The sequence below is a fragment of the Zalophus californianus genome, chromosome 15, assembly GCF_009762305.2.
Source record: "Zalophus californianus isolate mZalCal1 chromosome 15, mZalCal1.pri.v2, whole genome shotgun sequence".
NCBI classification, from domain to species: Eukaryota; Metazoa; Chordata; class Mammalia; order Carnivora; family Otariidae; genus Zalophus; species Zalophus californianus.
In genome coordinates this window covers 13,919,228-13,933,412 of record NC_045609.1, presented here as the reverse complement: position 1 = coordinate 13,933,412, position 14,185 = coordinate 13,919,228, and positions in this window count along the sequence as shown.

Sequence of the window (14,185 nt, the reverse complement as noted above, 5' to 3'; positions counted from 1 at the left end):
CTGGACTAGGGTGGGCCCTGAATCCAGTAGGACTGGTGTCCTTTGAAGGGACAAAGAAACATCCACCAAGAAGTATGGCCGCCAGGAGGCAAGGGTTGCTCGCATCACCAGAAGCCAGACGAGAGTTCAGGGTCCTGGCGACACCTTGATTTCAGACTTCTAGCTTCCAGAACCACAGGATGGTAAGTTTCCTTTGTCAAAGCCACCGAGTCTGTGGTACTTTGTTAGCGCAACCCTAGCCAACTAACACAGCGTCGACGCTGTGGGGAGAGGGGTTGAGGACCCCGGGCTTTGAAATCAGACAGATCTGAGTCCAGGTTTCATGACTTCCTAGCTGATGATTTGGGGCAAAATTTCTCACTGAGCCTCATTCTTTCCTGAGGCCTAAGTGGCTTATGAAGGGGAGCCATGGGCCCGCTCCCCCGGAATCTGTGCACACCGGCTTCTTCCTCATCCCCTCTTTCCCTCCTCTCTCTTCAGACCTTCTACCTTCCCAGTCTTCCAAACGTTGCCTCTTACAGCTTCAGCCACCGGGAAGAGACTCATTGGAACCACTCTCGGTTTCCAAATCCAAAAGTCCAACCTCGGGGTCTGGTGCCCCTGCCCCTTGCCCCAGTCAGCAGTGCTTGGAGAATGGGGCCGTATCTTCCTAAACTTGTCAAGAAAACCTGACAAGTTGTGGTATGTGGTGAAGTCACAGGACACACGACACGTAAAGTTACTCTGAGACCTGTGATAAATGTAAAGTAGCGCTGTTTTTTGTTTTGATTCGTCACATCCTGGTGAGGACTTCCCATCCTTCTGGCTCTTCCACCCTCAGCTCTCACCGCGCCCTCCCCACGTCCTTCCTCCCGCCACCTCACTCTCCACCCAGATCCACCCCAGGTTTCACGGGCCTTCTTCAGGACCCTCTTCTTGCCAGAGCTCCTCCAGCTAACCTCGTCCACATCTGTCTCTTCCTTTTTAAATTCCTACTGCCTTTATGGTTCTTGTCACATAGCTTAGCCCGTAAGTGTCTTCTCATTGGTCCCCGGCCTAGATTCGAAGCCACCTGAGGGTAAACAGAACAAGAGCCCTTGCAAACCTTGCAAACCACAAGGTTTGGACGGAGTTGTGGCTCTTCTAGGTCCCAGAGCGGTCTCCCCACAAATACCTGGCCAAGTAACGGATTCACCTCTGTGCATCCCATTTCAACTCCAGGCTCTTGGAGTTTCTGTCTCCCCAAGATACCAGATCCAGGGAAGCTACTAGCTCTTATCTAACCCGGCTGTGGGACTGCCCATGGCCTGTTTCCTACTTTCTTCCCCGGGCTTGGCCTCACTCACGAAGCCTGGGCAGGTGGGATGGGGCCCCCTGGGCTACCACTGGCGTGCGGTCAAACTGGGGGATGTGAGAGAAAAGCTCCATGATGAGGGCAGCAAATTAGGACCTTTGTCAAGAGGAGACAAAGCATTGCCGGGGAAGAAGAGAGCACATCTCAGAGGCCAGGACAAAACTTCACAGGCCAGGGCGACCCGAGACTTCCAGCCCCAAGCAGGCGACGGGGCCCCTCTCCAAATGTAACTGGATACAAGAACGACACTAAACATAACGTTCAGGTACGCTGAAATTAAAACAGCTTCTTGCTAGGCTTTTCTGTCAATGAAATTCTAAATATGTTCATTGAAGCTGGACTTTGGTTTCCTCCCTCCCTGCCTCTCTCTCTCTCTCTCCCTTCTTCCTTGCCTTCCTTCTTCACCCTTTCTTTTTTTCTTTGTTTGCAATTTCCCGGAGCAAGAGCATACGCCATTTATGCAGAATGCTGGGAAAGGATTCCTGCCTCACTCAGAGGGCTCCTCTATAGGATCTTCCAGATCCCTTCCAGCTTGGAGGTTCTGTGAGTCTATGAAGTGCCTTGATGAAGGAGAACAAATCCAGGCTTTGAAGTCAGACATACCTGGTTCCAGCTCCAAGCTCTCATGTTTACTTGCTGTGCGACTTTGGGCAAGCTACTGAACCTCTCTGAGCCTAGGTTCATCATCTGAAAAACTGGGCCAATGCCGACCGCCAAATCACGGCTGTGAGGATGAAATGGAAAAATATTTATCAAACACACAGCAAGGATGGAAACGGAAGAATGGCTCAGAAAATCTCCTGCTGGGGAAGCTGGGATGAGGCCTGCCTGAACAGAGAAGACGGGCCGCGGGGCGTGGTCTGTGGGGAACGCAGAGCCTGAACTGCACGTTCCCTTGGCTGGCGCCCAGGGGATTCAACGCTGTTGCTGAGAGGAGATACTTGGGTCCACTCCTTTCCCAGGGCCTGGCCCTGCTTCTGTTCTCTCTCTGTACTTTGTGGCCCCGGATTCTTGTGACCAACCCAGGTCTGCGCCTGGGCCCTCTGCCACCATTGTGCTATTCCTCCGAGGCCGCACACCCCGTCACACAGATTTCTCCTGGGCTTCGCTGCCCCTAACTGGACTGAATTTATCCCACCCCCCTTTGGACTTTCTGACAGTTGTTCCTTCTTATTCATGGAGTTCATTTGTTCCACGAACATTTGGGGGGGGGGTCCACCGGGCACCAGGGCCTGTGCTAGGCTCCCAGACCCCCTGCCCTTGTTCATCTGCCCCAGGATCCTGCTGCTTGCTCTCCTCGGGCTCTGGAATAACACCCACCCTCAGAATCCTTCCTCCCTTCCCTTTCCGGAGGCTGGCTACGCTGCAGGGTACCTTCACCTCCCGCCAGGAGCAAATCCTGACACTCTGCCGATATTTGTTGATTAAATGAACACATAGAAAAGGATTTTTTTTTTTTTAAATTACCACCCCTTCCAGATCCCCAGTCCCCTTTCAGACTGATGTAATCCAAATTACTGTGCACAGTGATGAGTTAAATGCTAGCAGCTTGGTGATTGTGCATAAGCGAGTTCTAGCTCTCAGGCGGCCGTTATCAGCACCTCTGTGAGTTTCTGATTTTCAAGTATCCCTGGGGCTTAAAAAGCTAATGGTGGCTCTCTTCCTATTACTGTAATAATACTTAGCACTTATGTCCTGCTACATAAAATCAGTTCAAGTGCACCCACCCCCCCTGGCGAGCTGGGTCCCTTATTAGCACCCTGTTGTCAATGAGCAGCTGAGGGGTGATGGGGTTTGGCTAGGGCGCACTGGGCTTTGATCTGAAATTGTCCTCCCCACTCATGCCCCAGAGGTCTATACTGTCCCCCAAGAGTATAAACAGGCGGCACCTTTCCAGAACCCCAGCCCCCCCACCGCCTCCTCAGAGGTCTGAGCAGGAGGGTGGCTCTCACTTCCAGAGGCAGAAACCCTGTCAGAGCTGTGACAGCACGATCCTCTGTCCATGAAATTAGCCATGGAGATCGTGCCGATTAAGTTACAGTTACAATTGACTGTCAAAACAGCGACTTCTCCAACAGCCTTGAAAAAGTTAACGACCTGTGGGAGAAGGATGAACAGGGCGCCCCATCGTCCCAGGTTAGGAAAGCAACCTGTCAGGAGAGGCATGGGTCCAAGTCACCCAGAACAGTCCAGAGGATTGCAAAACTGACACCCCCTTCCCTGGCATGTCGTGCACGAAAACGAGAAAATCTGTGTGCCCCAAAGCGTCCCCACATTGCCTTACCGGGAGGGTGGGCTCGACTCCCTGTGGCCCCCTCTTCCCCGAAGCCCGCCTGTGGGTCTGAGCTCTTGGCCTGGGGCAGCAGAGCCCTGAAAGGCTGGGAGGTGAGCAACAAGGGAGAGCCGGAAGAGAGGTTAGGAGAGGAGGGGGAAGGAGGCTCGGGGGGGTAAGGCAGAGTCCCCAGAGGGATCCTGAGGCGTCCTCAGGTACCTCCCAATCAAGTTGTGAAGTTCCGCCCCAAGCCAACCCAGGCACACTTCAGGACCACAGATACATATATGTTTTTTCCATTGGAAGGAACTAGAAATATTCTAGCCCCATCGCCTCCTTTTACAGTTGGGGGATCTGAATTTCAAAGCCTTTTTTTTAAAATTTATTTATTTGACAGAGAGAGACACAGCGAGAGAGGGAACACAAGCAGGGGGAGTGGGAGAGGGAGAAGCAGGCTTCCCGCCGAGCAGGGAGCCCGATGTGGGGCTTGAACCCAGGACCCCGGGATCACGACCTGAGCCGAAGGCAGACGCTTAATGACTGAGCCACCCAGGCGCCCCATGAAGTTCAAAGCCTTTAAGTGACTTCTGAGAGGTCACAGGCCACATTAGAGCCAGAGTTAACTTTTTAATATGAGGAAGATTGTCAAGATTGTTAATAAAGTTGCCACGCATATCATGTGACAGTGGAATCGGAAAACATTATTTCGCTCAAGTAAAAGAGACGGGAAAGGATAATCACAAAAAGGAACACAATTTGTTTAAAAGCAAAAATATGAAAACCAAAGTAAGGAAAAAGAGGGGCTGCAGTCAGGTCAGCATTTTGACCCAAAAAGCAAACCAGTTGATTGTCCCCACATTAGTTGACAGGGTTTAAGGCAATTCGACGTCATGGGAGCAATATGTGGTTTTTGGCCAAACAGGATTTGGGATTCCCGGTCCCCGAAAACTTTTTGCACCATCTTCTGTAAAAAAAAAAAAAAGAAAAGAAAAGAAAAAACACAACAAACTTTATGCCACTTGAATTTGTACTGCCTGATTTATTTGCCTACAAACTGGAAACTTCACCTCATTATAAAGATGTGAGTCAGTGCTAGGAAACGCCAAAACCAGTGTGCAGAACAGAAGATTCTGGAGAGGTGGGCTTGGGGGTTGGGCAGGGGCTTTTTCCTGGTCGCGGCAGCTTTCCGTGGTGTCTCCGTGGTTGGGAGGGAGGGGGTCTCTGTGTCCCAACAAGGATCAGCCATGCAGCCCGCTCGAAGCATGGCTCCACCTCTGTCAAAAATCCTCCAATGGCAAAAACGAGGTGCTCGGTGTGACCGAGCAACGAGAAAAATAGATGTTCCTATTCTGAAGCTGCCTGCTAATTATTCCAGGGACATTCTTCCTGTCAATCTTTTATTAATTATCCGGGGAAGTGATTCTGTAAAGCAACACAGAGTGAAATGATTCATCTGACATAACTTCCTTCATTTTCCGTCCAACTGAAACAGGTCCAGAAGCCTCAACGAGGAATGGAGGGGAGAGAAAACGAAACTGAATGTCCTCCAAACACAGGGCCGTGTTCTGAGCTGAGATCCCCAGCATCAGCCCTGGCGCGAGCTCAGGCACTGGGGAAGGTCTGTGTACCTTCCCTTCCCCAGATGTTTATAATGAATAATGGATTCCGTGAATAAATTCTAATAGATGCCTGAATACATTTCAATAACTAATGACTAAAATTAGGAGTGAGAACGCCACAGAGTCTTAAATATATATTTAAAGTGCTACAAATTATAAGCTTTCAAATATTATAGAGGAAATTTTTAAAAATTAAAAAAAATTGCTGTACTGTTAAGAGCGATGATGTGATGAACATGAACATTGTAAAAGGAATCCCACAATTGAGTTAATGAACACCGCCAACACCTCAGATAGTAACTTGGTTTTTAGCGAGAATACATAAATTCTACTGTCTTAGCAAATTTCAATCACGCAATACAATATTATCAGCTAGAGTCACTGCGATACACGATATCCTCATATCTTGTTCATCTTATCGCTGAAAGGCTGTACCCTTTTACCAACCCCTCCCCATTCCCCCATCTCCCCTAGCCCCTGGAAATCACCATTCGCCACTCTACTCTCTGTTTCTGAAACCCAGTTTCTGTGTCAGCTTTTTTTTTTTTTTTTTTTTTAAGATTCCAAATATAAGTGATCCCATGCATTATTTGTGTCTGTCTGGCTTGTTCCGCTTAGCATAAGCCCCTCCATGGGTGAACGCCCATGCCGCGAATGGCAGGATTCTTTTAAGGCTGAATAGTATCTATGTGTATATATGGATATCACATTTTCTTCATTCACATTTATCTGTCAGAGGACATGTAGGTTGTTCCATACCTTGGTTCTTGTAAACAATGCTGCCATGCACATGGGAGTACAGATAATCTTTTGAGACGATAATTTTGTTTCTTTTGGATATATATCCGGAAGTGGTATTGCTGGATCCTAAGGTAGCTCTATTTTTAATTTTTTGAGGAACTTCCATACTATTTTCCACAGTGGCTACACCAGTTTGCATTCCCACCAACAGGGCACAGGGGTCCCTTTTCTCCACATCTTTGCCAACATTTGTTATCTCTTGTCTTTTTTTTCAGATCTCCTAAATTTTATGAGCGCTCCTCTTTTTTTAATTTTAGTTTTTAATTCCAGTATAATTAATGTACAGTATTATATTAGTTTCAGGTGTACAGGATAGTGATTCAATGATTCTATACACTCCTTGGTGCTCAATGTGATACGTGTATTCTTACTCACCTATTTCACTCAGCCACAAGCCCCCATAACTTCCAGTTTGTTCTCTATATTTAAGAGTCTAATTTTTTGTCTCTCGTTTTCTTTGTTTTGTTTCTTAAATTCCACAGAGGAGTGAAATCATATGGTATTTGTCTGTCTCTGACTAGCTTATTTCACTTAGCATTATATCCCCTAGATCTATCCTTGTTGAAAATGGCAACATTTCATTCTTTTCATGGCTGAATAATATTCCATCATATATATATATATATATATATATATATATATATATATATATATCTCACATCTTCTTTATCCATTCATCTATTGACGGACACTCAGGCTGCTTCCATACTTTGGCTATTGTAAATAATGCTGCAATAAACATAGGGGTGCATGTATCTTTTTGAATTAGTGTTTTTGTATTCTTTGGGTAATTAGCCAGTAGTGGAATTACTAGATCATATGGTAATTCTATTTTTAGTTTTTTGAGGAGCCTCCATACTGTTTTCCACAGTGGCTGCACAGTTTGCATTCCCACCAAGAGTGCACAAGGCTTCCGTTTTCTGTACATCCTTGCCAACACTTGTTATTTCTTGTGTTTTAGCTGTTCTGACAGGTGTCAGGTGACCTCTCCTTGTGGTTTTGGTTTGCATTTTCCTGAGGATGAGTGATGTTGAGCACCTTTTCATGTACCTGTTGGCCATTTGTATGTCTTCTTTGGAAAAATGTTTGTTCAAGTCCTTTGCCCGTTTTTAAAGTTGGGTTATTATTATTATTATTATTATTTTGCTATTATGTTGTATGGGTTCTTTGTCTATTTTAGATATTAACCCCCTATCAGGCATACAGTTTGCAAATATTTTCTCTCATTCTACGGGTGCCTTTTCATTTTGTTGATGGTTCCTTTGTCATGCAGAAGCTTCTTAGCTTGAGGAATCCCACTTGTTTGTTTTTGCTTTTGCTGCCTTTGCTTTCAGTGTCAAATAAAAGAAAAATCATTGCCAGGACCAATATTAAGGAGATTTTTCTTCAATGAGTTTTATGTTTTCAGGTCTTATATTCATGTCTTTAATACATTTTGAGTTGATTTTTGTGTTTGGTGGAAGATAAAGGTCCAGGTTCATTCTTTTGAATGCAGATATTTAGTTTTCCCCCTACTGTTTATTGAAGAGACTATTCTTTTTTCTGTGTACAACCTTGCTCTCTTTGTTGAATAATAACTGATCATGTAAGTGTGGGTTTATTTCTGAGCTGTCTATTCTGTTCCATTGTTCTGTCTGTTTTTATGCCAACACCATACTGTTTTGATTACTGTAACTTTGTTTAAAATCGGGAAATGTAGTGCCTGCAGCTTCGTTCTTCTCTCTCAGGATTGCTTTGGCTATTCAAGGTCTTTTGTAGTTCCATACCAATTTTAGGATTGCTTTTCCTATGTCTGTGAAAAATGCCATTGGAATTTTGATAGGAATAACCCTGCATCTGTAGATTGCTGTGGGTGGTATGGACATTTTAATAGTCCTAATGGTTCCAATCCATGAACACAGAATATCTTTCCATTTATTTGTGTTCTTCTTCAATTTCTTTTATCAGTGTTTTCTAGTTTTCAGTGTACAGCTCTTTCACCTCATTGGTTAAATTTATCCCTATGTATTTTATCCTTTTTGATGTTATTGTAAATGAGATTTTCTTAATTTCTCTTTCTGACAGATTGTGGCTAGTGTATAGAAATGCAGCTGATTTTTGTACATTGATTTTGTACCCTGCAAATTTCCTGAATCTGTTTATTAGTTCTAATGGGTTTTTTTTGGGGGGGGAGAAGAGTCTTTAGGGTTTTTTAAATGTAATATCATGTCACCTGCAAATAGAGACAACTTTACTTCTTCCTTTTGGACAAAGTATTCTTTTCAATTCAGAGACTGAATTCAAGGAAGGGACATGCGTGAAAAAGGATGGAGCTGTGCCCACAGTACGAGGCTAAAAATATGCTGCCCCTTAACCACACTTGGTTGCTGGGTACATTGAGTTTCAGGAGCATTTAAAAAGAAGATTTCATCAGTCACTCAAAGGCATGGATTTTAAATGCAATTACTGTATGTAATTAGCTGTTTCATCTTCAGTGCCAGTGAATTTGGAATTTAATCTCTGACGGCACAAAATAGAATACTAAGCAGCTTCCCCCATAGAAGGGCTGGTGTGGTTGTTTACTGGGAGCTGGATAATGTGGCTAAATTCCTTATAGCCACCACGGACACATGTCAGACAGGAGAGGATAGAGACCAGGCACCGGCTCTTATAAGGTAATTATTTTTAAACTCATGTTAATGACCCAGTTTGAGTGTCCTCTCTCTGAAGACTTGCCCCATGCTCGGTGAAGCCCATCACTCAAGGACAGCACGTAGCATGTAGCTACCCGACTGTCTCTATATCTGCTTTTCCTACAGGATTTTGAGCTTCTTAAAGGCAGGGACCATGTCTTATTAAACTCTGTGCTTCTATCACAGAGCACAGTGCCTGGCCCACTGCAGCGTCCAATAAATAAATGAATAATGAGTGAGCCACCCATTAAAATCAGCAAGGGCCAGATTTGCAAAAATAAGCAGTTCTTTTAAACAGTTGTTTTCCTTTTCGTCCTGTCATTCAACTAACATCTCCCTTTCGTTAAGATGCGTGTTTTTACTTTTATTTTTTTTTTCATTTTATTTTAAATTCCAGCGTAGTTAACATGTAGTGTTGTATTAGCTTCAGGTCTACAATATAGTGATTCGACACTTCACTGGGTGCTCATCACGACAGGTGCCCTCCTGAACCCCCACCCACCTCCCCTCTGGTGACCATCAGTGTGTTCTCTAGAGCTAATGGTCTTAGTTGTTTTCTATGTCCCTAAAGAAAAATGAACAATTTAGAATGTTTTTTAAAGCTTTATTTATTTATTTGAGAGAGAGAAAGAGAGAGCACAAGCAGGAGAGGCCGAGCAAGAGGGAGAGAATCCCAAGCAGACTCCATGCTGAGCGTGGAGCCCAACTGAGGGCTTGATCTCAGGACCCTTGGATCACAACCTGAGCTGAAACCAAGAGTTGAATACTTAACTGACTGTGCCCCAAGAAATGAACCATTGAAATTATATTTATATAATTTATAAATTATATTTAATCCTTTTTAATCCAAATTATATTTAATCCTCTTCTGAGATAAACCTTCAGCAAAACCCAATTTTTTCATAGGTCAGGTGGTGTCCTCTCGGCCCTCTAGCCAAGCTCCCATCATCACCACAGGAGAATTCACAGAATCTTAGACTTGCTGTGATACAGCCTCCATCAACAAGCTGCCTGGTGGACAATTGTGGAGAGCCCAGACCAGCCAAGTCAGGAGATGAGCTCCGGGTTATTGAATAGAAATGAAGTCTGAATCCTCAAGTTTAAATGTTTATTTATTTATTTATTTATTTGGATAGAGAGAGAGTGTGCACGGGGGGCAGGGAGGGGCAGAGAGAGAGAATCTCAAGCAGGCTCCCCGCTGAGCACAGATACTGATGCGGGGCTCAATCGCACGACCCTGATATCACGACCTGAGTCGAAATCAAGAGTCGGACACAACCTACTGAGCCACCCAGACTCTCAAGTTTAAGTGAAGCTTCAGTGTGTTCACCTTAAGTCTAAGTTTGGTTTGTGGAATATCTATGAAGTTTTTTTAGTCATTCAGTAGAGCTTCCTTAGGACAAGAAGTGTGTTAGTGTTGTCCAGTACGATATCCTCAGCTCCCTGAACAGTGCCTAAACCATAGAAGGTGCTCAGAAACTATTCCCGAGCAACAGAGTTTGTATGTGTGACAGCTGCTGGGATGGAAGATTGCTATTAAAACCTTATGGGCTACTTTCTTATTTCCAGGAAAGAAATTTTCAGTGAGCCAACCATAAAAAAGAGCCTAAGAATCAGAGGCACAAAAAGATTTATGGTTTTATGATAATGAGGGTGAAAGCGACCCCTAAGACCTGTAGAGAGCACGAAGCAAGAAAACTCCCCCCAAAACATGTCCTGAGGGTTCCCAGAGAAAGCCTTTCCCTTGGCACTGTGGGAAATGCAGAGGCACCTCCTGAAGCACCATGGCTGAGCCCAGCTCACTGCTGGAGTCGACGGGCCAAATCTGCTTTTCCTGTGGCAGAGGCAAGAGAAGCAAAGCTGCAGCTGATGGCAGAGGAATGGGATGACCACTGGAAAGAGGAAATCCCAGGGCCCTCCAGCCTGAGCTCCTTGCGCGCACCTGGAGGTGGGGTGCACGTGTGCAGCACGTGTGCGTGTGGTTCCGCGTGCCCTCTCGCACAGCAGAAGTGAGGATAACGGCGGGAGAAACCCAAAACAAATATAAACCCCACATGGTTTCCATAGGTGACACGGAAGGTTTGTAATTTCCCCCATGAAGCTATTTGCCAAATGACTCATTCCAGAGTCTGAGAGAGAAAGATTGATTCCCAAGGTGGCCCACTCTCGCTTGTCACGATGGCCAGAGGCACATCGGGAAACACAAAAGGGGACATTCCAGTTTTTCCTGTGCCCCATCTGTCAGCCCCCGTCCCTTGGGGGACCGGCTCCTAGTTCCTGGGTTTCTCTGATCCTCAGGGCCATGAGCCCCGAGCCCTATGTCTGCTGCCACCTCCCGGCACTGAAGACTCCTGGGGAACCCGTGGAAGCAGAACCCATTGCAAATGCCTGCTCTTCCTGGCCTATGTCATGCCCATCTGAGTGTGTGTGCGCGCACACGTGTGTGTGCATGTGTATGCATGTGGGAGCGTGTGCTCGTGTGTGCAGGCATGCGAGTGTGTGTGGTAGGGAGGAACATTCCGGGGAAGGAGAGTCGAGGCCTGACTGCCAACAGTTATTCACTCTTCAATCTGAGACAAGTCCTATGGTCTAAGAATGTGGGGTTTTTTGAAGATTTATTCATTTGAGAGAGAGAACAAGTGCACGAGTGGAGGGGGGAGGGGTAGAGGGAGAAGGAGAAGCAGACACCCCGCTGAGCAGGGAGCCTGACATGGGGCTTGTTACCAGGACCCCGGGATCATGACCTGAGCTGAAGGCAGATGCCCAACCGACTGAGCCACCCAGGTGCCCCTAAGAACGTGTTTTTTAATTTGCATAAAAGATAATAGTATAAAACCCTCCGTCATCTACAGAGATTAAAACCGTCCCTACACTGTGCGTGCCGATGCTAACCACTGGCCCTTTTGCGCTTCTTTTATCTCTTTTCCCCACAGTCATGTCCAGTAGTTAGACTGCATGGCAGACCCACGTCCCATAAGCCAGTAAGGCTAGAATTTGGGGCTCCCTGGCAAGGGCAAGCTGGCTCTAACCCTTTACGTGGGATGTGTGTTGCTATGCAGCTTGGTCAAGGTCAAGGTCTAGGTAACTTGCGTTGTTCCCACCAGCCTGTCTCCTTGTGTATAGCTGCCCGCCCCCGCCCCCTGCCCAGTTCAGCAGGCTGATACACTGATTACCAGTGCATTCCCACCTGATAACGGAGAAGATGTGTGTTTATAAATTGCCTTGAGAATTCTCTCCAGGAGTTCTTGAAGTGATGTGAATAGCAGCGACTGAGGCGTTCTGATCGCTTTTGTGCTGGTATTCATTAAGCTAGTGTTCTCTCCATTTCCCGGATGAGGAAACTGAGTATAAAATCTTGCCCAAGATCACACAGCTGTCAAGTGGACGAGTGTGGACTGAAACGCAGGAGGTTGGACCCCCCAAAGTCCTCCCTCTGAATCATGGTCACCAAGCTCAGTGCACCATCCCAGACCATAGAGGATGCATGGACTTTGGGGAAAGAGAAGTGAAGGGTGAGAAAATCTTATTCTGGATATGCAAGCCTTATGTGAGGGTTAAAAGTCTTCCTTCCACTTTCTCATATGTATCTGTGTGGTTTTTTTCCTCCTGGGATCCCAAGGGAAAGGAAGCAAGAGTTTCATTAGATGCTGTCCTCAGCACCATCCAGGTTCTGTGCCTCTGGCTCCACAGCCACTGCTGGGCTCACTCTTGCTGCCCACCCCCAGTCCTGCCAAGGGACCTGTGCAGTCGCGGATGGCGTGCCCTGGCTGGTGTAAGTGGAGTGCCTATAGGAAAGCTCTCCTGTGGACCCCCAGCTAAGTGAGGAGAAGTAGAAATTGTTCAGGTGACACCCTGCTGGAGTTGAACCCTATACTTATTGCTCATTTCCACACTGCACATGGCCTTAATGGGCTTCAAGCCTCTAAGTCCTCTAACAAACTGGGGAGAAGAGTACCCCAGTCTGCCCCAGGCCAGCCCTGCCCCTGGACAAGAGCTGCTGTGCTAAGAAGGGCAAAGGCCAGTGCAGAAACACAGGTCCTCCTCCCAGATCTGACACCAACTGGGCCATACCAGCAAACTTTGGACTTCTCATTCTTAAAATGAACGTCGAGCTTTGAGTTTCACTAAATCTCTAAAAATCCCTTTCGATGCGAAAACCCAGGGATCCTAAATCTCTCCCCTTCTGGGCAGCTCTGTTTCCATTCTCCTCCAGTGAACCGCAGGGACCCTCTTCAGTGGGGATGATCAAGGGGCTCCCAGGAGGCTGGGGGCTGGGGGCATAGGACTTGCGGAACAGAAACCCGATTGCTACATCAGCTGGCAGAATGAGGAAGCAGGCCTCTCAGGAGACCTAGCCCAGAGGCAGATTCCACGACCACAGAGCTCTCACGGCTCTTCACTTGTTTCCAAAAGGACAAGATGTGCGCCCGCTGGGTGGCTGGTGGTGAGAGGCGCCCCTCTGACAGTGCGGCCTGGGGCTCACCCGGGGAAGCAGCTTTTCCCCCAATTATGTACTCCATCACGGTCACTTATGATTAAGTGGATTTAATAACACCCCCACACTAACCCTCCACAAACCAAATGACTTCTTTCCAAATTGAAGTTGCTCAAACTATTGACTGTAATTAACTGTTACAGCAACTGCATAACGATCTGGAGGGTTACTTGGGCAGGGGGAAATAACCCAGTTTCAGTGAGCTACGTTTACTTGCAGGGAGAGAGAGAAAGAACGTACGTGAGCGCGAGGCTTTTCCCCCTCGGATATGGTACTTCTCGGCCATAAAATTTTCCAAGATGGAAGTGGTGATCGAGTTGCCAGGACAGCAAGAAAAGACATTGGGAAAATGAGGAAATAGATTTCACGTGGGCAACGGTTGACAAATCTTTCTTGTTTGTGGTTCTCGGTACACAGGGGACGACGTTCAAGGTCGCTGCCCACACCTTTTTCTGTCTCGCTTCTTAGAGCAAGGTCAGAGAGCAAATCATAAATGGGGGCAAATTCCAGCCGGGTCTTTCAACCAGCTGTTTTGTTCGACGCAATGTCATACTGTAACAGGATAATTGGAGGGTTTGGATAAGCTGGTGAGGGAATAAGGGGTTTTCCTAAGGAAGATAAAAGCCAAGCAGCTCTCAGCACTAAGCTGGCTGCCCTGTTTCTTCAAAAATAGGTCCTCTAACATGGAGAAGCAGAAATCTAAACCTTCTTAAATCCCCTCAAATGTTTTGAATAGAACAAACACCTATCTCCTGAAAGAACTACATTTCAAAAGATCGTAGCAACAGGATGCACCACCAGCTGCTTGGTCACCTAAGTGTTTTTGGAAGAGGAAAAGAGCTCTCCAGCATTAAAGATTCAGGAATGTCTGTTGACATATTAAGGAAACAACCTCAGGGGACAGCCGACAAGGCTCCAAGAAGCATTACCAAGGGAACGGTGACGCAAACACGGTCCGTTTTTTACAGGCTGGCAGGCTGCCAGGCTTCCTCG